This window comes from Portunus trituberculatus, chromosome 12 (assembly GCF_017591435.1).
Source record: "Portunus trituberculatus isolate SZX2019 chromosome 12, ASM1759143v1, whole genome shotgun sequence".
NCBI lineage: Eukaryota > Metazoa > Arthropoda > Malacostraca > Decapoda > Portunidae > Portunus > Portunus trituberculatus.
Window position 1 is genome coordinate 10,352,180 of NC_059266.1, and position 10,000 is coordinate 10,362,179.

The following is a 10,000-nucleotide window of genomic DNA, read 5'->3' on the forward strand; positions in this document are numbered from 1 at the left end:
ACTTTCTTCAAATGCCATCAAAACATGTCTTAAAATGCCATCAAAAACATGCCAAATAATCTTAAAATACCATAAAACATGCCAAACTGTCTTAAAATGTCCTTAAAGAAAAAAAAAAAAAAAAAAACATGACAAACTGCTAATCTATCCTAACTCTTCTTCATGGCTTAGGTGTTGTCTTGTACCCTGGGTGTTGCTGATGGCTGTAGGTGTTGTAGAAGGCTTGTGTTGTGTTGTGGCGTGGCTTGTCTTGGCTTGGCTTGACTTTCCTGTAATGAGAGATGCACTGTTTACATTGAGTCACCTTCACTATGTTGTAAACTGAACTGAACAACTCAACCAAACAAACTGTCTTAAAATGCCCTTAAAACATGCCAAACTGTCTCAATATGCCCTCAAATATGTCAAACTCTTAATATATCCTCATAACCTGCCAAACTGTCTTAAATTGCACTCAAAATCTGCCAAACTGTCTTAAAATGGCCTCAAAAAAACTATCTTCCAAAACCTCCCAAATTGTCTTAATATACCTCAAAACCAGCCAAACTGTTATAAATTGCCCTCAAAACCTGCCAAATTGTAACAATATGTCCTCAAAACATACTAAACAACTGTCTTAACATGGCCTCAAAACTGACTTATAAATTGTAACAAATGTCCTCAAAACATGCCAAACTGTCTAACATGTCTACCAAACTGTCTAAAATGCCCTTAGAACATGCCAAACTGTCTAAAATGCCCTTAAAACATGCCAAACTATTTTAAAATACCCATCAAACATGCCAAACTGCCTCAAAAATGTCCTCAAAATCTTATCCAGCCCAACCCAACCTAACCACACTTCACACCACACACCACACCACTGACCTGCATAAGGAAGGAAGCCGTGTGACCTCAGCTGAGTGGCCACCTCCTCGGGTCACAGTGAAGTCGCAGTCCAGGAGTCCAGGTGAGTGGACAGGTCACACTAAAGATAGTTAGTATTAAGAGGAGGAGGAGGAGGAAGGAGGAGGAGGAGGAGGAGGAGGAGGACAGGAGGAGGAGGAGGAGGAGGAGGAGGAGGAGGAGGAGGAGGAGGAGGAGGAGGAGGAGGAGGAGGAGGAGAAAGAGGAAAGAAAGAAAGAAGGAAAGAAAGGGAAAGGAGAAAGGAAAGGAGAAAGAAAGAAAGAAAGGAAGGAAGGAAGAAGGAAGGAAGGAAGGAAGAAGAAGGAAAGAAGGAGAAGGAAGGAGAGAGAGAGAGAGAGAGGAAGAGAGAGAGAGAGAGAGAGAGAGAGAGAGAGAGAGAGAGAGAGAGAGAGAGAGAGAGAGAGAGAGAGAGAGAGACATCAACGCCACCTTGAGCCACATCGAAGCCTGGGGAAGGAAGTGGCAAGTTGTTTGCTTGCTCACAAAACCCAGCTGCTAAGCATCACCAGGACGAGTGAAGGCCCGTGCCTTCTTCAACTGGGAGACACTGACGCCAAGGGAGGAGGTGGAGGTGTTGGGGGTAACTTACGACCGTAGTTAACTTTGAGGACCCACTTGGAGCGATTCAGCCAGAGAGGCCTCAGGGAAGCTGGCATCCCTGAGGAGAATCTCCCACCTTCTGGACGCCAAAGGACTGGAGTTGCTCATCGTCGCAGGTCCGCCCTCCTGAATAAGCCTGCCTTGCCTGGGACGGCGCTGCCAGCAAACATCTCGCCTCCTGGACAAGGTCCAGGACCGAGCGGGCGAGGCTCATCAGGGAGAGTGAGCTCGGCTTCCACCCTACACTGCACACCTCCAACACTGGCGGGACGTGGTGGGCCTCACCATGTTCAAGGTGCAGCAGCAGAGGGTGGCTCACCTACATGAACTCCAGCAGCCTGCCCGACAGGCCGAGATTGCCACCAGAACCTTCATCTGTGCCCCTGGGGAGCTGCTCCAGCCCAGGTGCAGAACGTGGCACCAACAAAGGCAGTTCCTCAACACGTATATCGGCTTGTGGAACGCTTTTGTTGCTGTGCAAGAGTAGTCTGCTGGTCCACGCAGCAGTTCAAGTGTACAGTGAATGAGTGGTTACGGACAGACAGACAGAGGCAGGCTTTGGATATAAGGCATTAACTGTGACTTCTTTAACCTAATATTGTACGAAAGTATGTAATGTATAATGTACAAAACTCTGTATATCTATGTAAATTGGTATAAAAAAAAAAAAAAAAAAAAAAAGAGAGAGAGAGAGAGAGAGAGAGAGAGAGAGAGAGAGAGAGAGAGAGAGAGAGAGAGAGAGAGAGAGAGAGAGAGAGAGAGAGAGAGAGAGAGAGAGAGAGAGAAATAGCAAACACTTTATAAAATGACAATATTTATTATTTTACCTTTTCTTTTCTTTTTCTTCCTCTCTTCTCATCTTCCTCCACCTCTTCCTTCTTCTTCTTCTTCTTCTTCTTCTTCTTCTTCTTCTTCTTCTTACCCTCTTCTTGTCTCTGTCTGTCTTCATATTCTTAACACAATCTGAAATAAATAAACTGGATTAATATCTGAGAGAGAGAGAGAGAGAGAGAGAGAGAGAGAGAGAGAGAGAGAGAGAGAGAGAGAGAGAGAGAGAGAGAGAGAGAGAGAGAGAGAGAGAGAGAGAGAGAGAGAGAGAGAGAGAGAGAGAGAGAGAGAGAGAGAGAGAGAGAGAGAGAGAGAGAGAGAGAGAGAGAGAGAGAGAGAGAGAGAGAGAGAGAGAGAGAGAGAGAGAGAGAGAGAGAGAGAGAGAGAGAGAGAGAGAGAGAGAGAGAGAGAGAGAGAGAGAGAGAGAGAGAGAGAGAGAGAGAGAGAGAAATAGCAAAACACTTTATAAAATGACAATATTTATTATTTTACCTTTTCTTTTTTTCTCTTTTCTTCTTCTCCTCTTGTTCTCATCTTCCTCCACCTCTTCCTTCTTCTTCTTCTTCTTCTTCTTCTTCTTCTTCTTCTTCTTCTTCTTCTTCTTCTTCTTCTTACTCCTCTTCTTGTCTTGGTCTGTCTTTCTTCATATTCTTAACACAATCTGAAATAAATAAAACTGGATTAATATCTGAGAGAGAGAGAGAGAGAGAGAGAGAGAGAGAGAGAGAGAGAGAGAGAGAGAGAGAGAGAGAGAGAGAGAGAGAGAGAGAGAGAGAGAGAGAGAGAGAGAGAGAGAGAGAGAGAGAGAAAATTTAACCTTTTAACATGACAATATTCTTATTTTACCTAATCTTTCTCTCTTGATTCCTTCCTCCTTATCTTCCTCTTCTCATCTTTCTACACCTTCTTCCTTCCTCCTCCTCCTCCTCCTCCTTCCCTTGGTCTGTTTCTCCAAATCTTAACACAATCTGAAATAAATCAAACTGATAAATATCAGAGAGAGAGAGAGAGAGAGAGAGAGAGAGAGAGAGAGAGAGAGAGAGAGAGAGAGAGAGAGAGAGAGAGAGAGAGAGAGAGAGAGAGAGAGAGAGAGAGAGAGAGAGAGAGAGAGAGAGAGAGAGAGAGAGAGAGAGAGAGAGAGAGAGAGAGAGAGAGAGAGAGAGAGAGAGAGAGAGAGAGAGAGAGAGAGAGAGAGAGAGAGAGAGAGAGAGAGAGAGAGAGAGAGAGAGAGAGAGAGAGAGAGAGAGAGAGAGAGAGAGAGAGAGAGAGAGAGAGAGAGAGAGAGAGAGAGAGAGAGAGAGAGAGAGAGAGAGAGAGAGAGAGAGAGAGAGAGAGAGAGAGAGAGAGAGGATCGTCTCACTGGCACCCTTAACGAACAGGTGGAGGCCTTCACCAGTCACCTGCTGTCCCTTCAGTCAAAGTATGTGCCCTGCCAGACATATAAATCAAGACCAGGGATCAGCCATGGTTTGATTTCGCTGTCGTGAGGCGGCGGACTTGAAGAGCAGGGCCTGGCGACGACTGAGAGCAAGCAGCACCCAAGCCAACCGTGAGTCATATAAAGCTGCCTGCCGCAACATGGCCAACGCGCAAAAAGCCGCCATCCAGGGAAGACTGACCTGACTGCAATGCTCTCAGGTCAGAATGTTGGTAAGGAGTGGTGGAGTAGCTTGAAGCAGCAGCAGGGCCTGGCCACGGACTCCACCATCCCCCCACTCACCACACCGAGCGGTGAGGTAGTGACGAGAGGGAGGGACAAAGCCGAGCTATTCTCCGCCCACTTCTCCACCAAAATGAGTGTTACCCACTCAAACAACACTCCACCCAGGATCCCAGTGCTAACAACTGCTGAGCTGGACAGCCTGCACATCACCATGGAGGAGGTGATGGCCCTGCTCAGCAAGACCGACACGAAGAAGGCTCTGGGACCAGACAACATCAGCCCTCACATACTCAGGCAATGTGCAGCTGAGCTATCCACTCCACTCACCCAGCTCTACCGGGAATGCCTCACTTCCCAAACATGGCCAGCACTCTGGAAGCAGGCCAGAGTGGTGCCTGTACACAAGAAGGGTAGCAGGGCGGATCCTAAGAACTACAGGCCCATCTCTCTCTCCGTGGTGGGGAAGACGCTGGAAGTCCTCATCACGAGAAAAGTCACCGCCTTCCTCGACGCCCACCACCTCCTTAACTCAAAGCAGTTTGGGTTCAGGCAGGGTAAGTCGGCAGCCGACCTGCTTCTCCTAAACTCACGGAGTGGAGCACCGCGATAGACAGTGGGAAAGAGGTGTTCGGTTCCCTGGATATCGCCGGTGCTTTTGACAAGAGTGTGGTTCAAGGGAGTGGCAGCCAAACTGAGGAGCCTTGGAGTGTGTGGAGGACTGCTGCACCTCCTGGAGGACTACCTTCATGGCAGAACCCTGCACACTGTTGTTGATGGCCACTGTCCTCCCAACACCATATCAAAGCCAGCGCCCTCAGGGCAGTGTCCTCGGCCTCTGTTGTGGTGTGTATATTTCAATGACATACTGCAACTAGTCCCCGAGGCCAAAGCGTATGCAGACGACTGCACCCTCACCTTCATCAGCGACAGGAACCACCGGCAGAACACGGTGGACAGAATCAATGCTGTCCTGCAAGTTATTGCATCCTGAGCTGCCGCTGGCAACAACCTCGCCCCTGAGAAAACTCAAGTCCTGCACATCTCCAGACGGCGAGAAGACGCCCATCCCCAGCCTTCTTTCTTGAAGGCAAAAGGCTGCCTCCAGCAGTCTATCTCCATCCTGGGGTGGAAGTAGACGAGGCCCAACTTTCACCACCCACGTGAGGAGGGTTGCCAGGATGCGGCGTGAGGCTGAGCTGTGTCCGACGCTGGGAAGTTGCTCGACGGTCCGGGATAGCGCCTCACAGGGCCCAGGTCAGGCCCGCATGGAGTACGCCTCACCTGGTCCTCCTGCCCACCTCCCATCTTGCCGGGCTTAACAGGATCCAGGCAAGAGCGCAGAGGATGGTGCAAATGAGGAACCAGGACCAGCAGCTCAGCTTTCAACTTCTACAGCAGCGGCGAGACGTGGCGGCCTGTGGCCATGTACAAGGCCCTCAGGCAACAGACTCACATCTGGCACCACTACGCCTGCCACCCCATCCATACCCACATGACACTCGAACCGCCGGCCTAATAGACCACCACTTCACTGTGACTGTGCCCTTTGCGAGGACCGAGTCACCTCCGCTCTTCCTCCCTCGTTACAGCCGCATGTGGAACCGGCTGGTGCAAGACACAACATACACCACTCTACATGCCTCCAGGCGTACAAAAGAGGCGTGAACGAGTGGCTAAAGTGCTAGTGTGACACCAATAAATGCTGTGATAGTGTGTAACTATATACTATTATTCAATTATCAATTTATGACTCACTTCTGTAAATATTGTGTATTTCTTTTGTTGCCAAGATAGGCCTGAACTATACCATAGCCTCAGACCTCTGGTATGAACAACACATGTAACCTAGTTTAAATAAAAAAAAAAAGGTGGAGAGAGAGAGAGAGAGAGAGAGAGAGAGAGAGAGAGAGAGAGAGAGAGAGAGAGAGAGAGAGAGAGAGAGAGAGAGAGAGAGAGAGAGAGAGAGAGAGAGAGAGAGAGAGAGAGAGAGAGAGAGAGAGAGAGAGAGAGAGAGAGAGAGAGAGAGAGAGAGAGAGAGAGAGAGAGGCGAGAGAGAGAGAGAGAGAGAGAGAGAGAGAGAGAGAGAGGCAGAGAGAGCGGAGAGAGAGAGAGAGAGAGAGAGAGAGAGAGAGAGAGAGAGAGAGAGAGAGAGAGAGAGAGAGAGAGAGAGAGAGAGAGAGAGAGAGAGAGAGAGAGAGAGAGAGAGAGAGAGAGAGAGAGAGAGAGAGAGAGAGAGAGAGAGAGAGAGAGAGAGAGAGAGAGAGAGAGAGAGAGAGAGAGAGAGAGAGAGAGAGAGAGAGAGAGAGAGGCAGAGAGAGAGAGAGAGAGAGAGAGAGAGAGAGAGAGGCAGAGAGAGAGAGAGAGAGAGAGAGAGAGAGAGAGAGAGAGAGAGAGAGAGAGAGAGAGAGAGAGAGAGAGAGAGAGAGAGAGAGAGAGAGAGAGAGAGAGAGAGAGAGAGAGAGAGAGAGAGAGAGAGAGAGAGAGAGAGAGAGAGAGAGAGAGAGAGAGAGAGAGAGAGAGAGAGAGAGAGAGAGAGAGAGAGAGAGAGAGAGAGAGAGAGAGAGAGAGAGAGAGAGAGAGAGAGCTCCATTTACATGCTGACCATCTTGTATATAAATTATGTTTAAATAAAAAAAAAAAAAGAGAGAGAGAGAGAGAGGAGAGAGAGAGAGAGAGAGGAGAGAGAGAGGCAGAGAGAGAGAGGAGAGAGAGAGAGAGGAGAGAGAGAGAGGCGGAGAGAGAGAGGCGGAGAGAGCGAGAGAGAGGCGGAGAGAGAGAGAGAGCGAGGCGGAGAGAGAGAGAGAGAGAGAGAGAGAGAGGAGAGAGAGAGAGAGAGAGAGAGAGAGAGGCAGAGAGAGAGAGAGAGAGAGAGAGAGAGAGAGAGAGAGAGAGAGAGAGAGAGAGAGAGAGAGAGAGAGAGAGAGAGAGAGAGAGAGAGAGAGAGAGAGAGAGAGAGAGAGAGAGAGAGAGAGAGAGAGAGAGAGAGAGAGAGAGAGAGAGAGAGAGAGAGAGAGAGAGAGAGAGAGAGAATCACGTCTAACAAAGGTGACATTGCACAAGTCTGACAATTTATAAGTTGGCCACGCATACACTGACAAGTATTGTGTACATTAATTCAAGGGAACACAAGTACACCACCACCACCACCACCCCCACCAACTCTTGAACCCCTTCAGTACTGGGACATATTTTTGCCTTGAGATTTGTGTACCATTAAACCATTTTATTGACACCATCACCACCACCACTATTTTAACCCCTTCAGTACTAGGACACACTTCTACCTAGAGATTTGTTTACCATTAGACCATTTTATTGACATTAAGAAAGGCCTATAGAGGATACATGATTAATGCCATGGCCACAGTCTTCACTATTTTAACCCCTTCATTACTGGGACACATTTTTACCTTGAGTTTTGTGTACCATGAAACCATTTCATTGACATTAGCAAGGGTGTGATGTGCTGCCAGGATTGTTCAATCATCTTTGTGTGTGTGACATGGCTGTATAACAATGCTATTTAACAAGATTTTTATATCTGCAACATATCCCAGGCCATGGGTGACTGCCAAAATCTTCACCACTTCCGAGCAAGGTTCCCGTGCTTTGGCTAACAATGATGGAGGCATAACAGTAATCGACCTAACCTAACCCAACCTCACAGTAATCAACAGCATGACAAAGCTGTATGGCATGGTGCTTTTGCAACAGACTAAGCCATTGGTTCATGGCTGACAGACAGCAGGCAGGGAGCCAGGTGGTGGGCACAGGATGCCTTGAACACATTGTCGCACTGCTTTGTTGACAGATGTTGCTACAAGGAACAAATTTCAGCTTTTATTACTTTTGTATATTTTACCCGCGATAGGATAACTTACCAAGAAACACATTATTTTGTATTTTGAAGAGACTGGGTTGTGGGATGGTAATGTTGCTCGCTATAGTCACTGTGTACAAGTTAACACAATGTATAGCTAGTTGGTGTAGCAATTGTCACTGCCTCGACTGGTGTACGTCAGGGCTGCTCCTCATCTTGCTTACTGTTTGTTATTTTTGTTAATGATTTAATAACTCTTATCATGCAAAACTGTGGCGCTGATGGATGCCTTGCCCGTCTCCATGTGTTAGTCCTGATGGATGACACTGTGCTGCTGTCCACATCCAGAACTGCCATGCCAAGTAAAACAAGAGTACTGAAACACTCACACTTAAAAGAAACTCAATACTTTGTCATCAAGAGCAGTGAGGAGGACAGGCAGTGCAAAGTATTGAAGGCAGCCATGACGTCCACCCACCCTGTCATACGGTTGTGAATCTTGGCTTAACGGTGAAGCAAAACCTGTTCCCAATCAATACATGTGGTCCATCAAACAGCTATTGGTTGTCAGAAGGGCCACCTCAAATGACCTCTGCCTACTTCAACTTGGCTACCCATCCTTGCAAGCTTTAGTAAAACAGACACACAAAGTTTTTTATCGATCATGTGGGAGAAATGAGGTGGCTTGGAAGACGACCCCCTAGCACTGGCTATTAAGGTGACAGTGGACCGTACATATATCTCAGACCTCCCGCTACTTACACCAACTTGTCCACTCAGATGTGGATCAATTACAGCTCTCTATTGAAAATATGAGAGAGAAACTTATGGTGTCAGCCTCCAGCAGGGTGCACATGTATGGTACAATCAATCCACATTATTCAGTGCATGACATTTACACCACTAAAATCGGAGTGAATGAGTCTGAACACGTTAGTTAGCTTACTGCAGGGCAGTCTCTAACTCTTTGTCAGACCAGATGGCTCTTCTGAAGAGGGACTTTCTGACTGACAGCAGCAGTGGACCACCACAACTGTGAGGAAGACCCTCTACATCCAACTAAGTAAATGAACACTGTCCCTTACCTTCTATACGACAGTTGACGATGGTTAACTGTCCATGCTTCCATCTTCCTCCTTTGGGCCACCAACTGAGCGTCAAAGTAAAGGGAAGGGAGTGGTGGCAAGTGGTCCGGCAGCCTCAGCCAGCAGCTGACGTCCCTTCCTTGCTCTGAAAGCAGACACAAAGAAATCAACTGATATGTAGGAACAGATAGGAGATAAGCACACTCATACACACACCAGTCTATGCTTCGAGTGACACAATTAGATAGAGGAACGTCTACACACACACACATTGATAAGGGAAATAGCAGAAAAGAAGAAGAGTGTGTTAATATTTGGGATGAAAGAACAAAATATAACATATAAGCCTAAGAGAATTAAGGAAGAATTAAAACGGTAAGAGATCTGTTCAAAAATCTAAATGATGATGAAAAAAAAGACCTACAAGAAGAAGTGGAAGAGATCCATAGACTGGGTCCGTATAAGGAGGGAGTGAGCAGACCGATTAAAGTAGTACTGAAGTCACAACAATCTGGAGGATATCCTATATAGAACATCAAAGTTAAGAGAGATAGAAGGTTGTAAAGAGGTGTTTGTGAGAAAGAATAGAAATGAGGAAGAGAGGAGAAGATATAAGGAATTGGTGGAAGAGGCGAGAAGGAAAATGATGAGCGGTCTGAGGAGGAAAGAGAAAAGTTTTTTTGGAGAGTTATAGGAGAGAGAGTCAGAAAGTGGTATGTGGAAAGAAGGAATACGGAGGAACCCCTAGAGGGAGCAGTGGTGGACCGTAATGTATACTAATATAGATGGGATACTGTCAAGTAGATTGGAATTGCAAGACTATATGATAGTGGAGAAGCCTGATATAGTGTGTTTGACTGAGACAAAATTGCATGAAAAAACAAAGATAAATTTGGATAATAAATATAATATATGGAGAAAGGATAGAGAGTAAAGGTGGAGGAGGAGTTATGATTATGACGAAGAAAGAAATAAATGTGGATAAGGTTTGGTATGGGAAGAACAACGCAGAAGTGATAAGCATAAGGATAAAAAGTGATGGAAAAGAATTAATAATCATGGTGACCTATGTACCTCCTAAAACAAATTCTTGGACAT

At 46.8% G+C, this 10,000-nt stretch overlaps 1 long non-coding RNA gene across 1 annotated transcript; it reads right to left on the bottom strand.

Annotated features, from left to right (window-relative positions):
- Positions 1–2,949: 2,949 nt before the first annotated feature.
- On the bottom strand, positions 2,950–9,252 carry LOC123502729. Its single transcript, XR_006674206.1, has 2 exons — positions 8,903–9,252; positions 2,950–2,995 (listed from the first exon to the last, which is right to left on the bottom strand). It is a non-coding gene; the product is annotated as an uncharacterized LOC123502729 (long non-coding RNA).
- Positions 9,253–10,000: the final 748 nt, after the last annotated feature.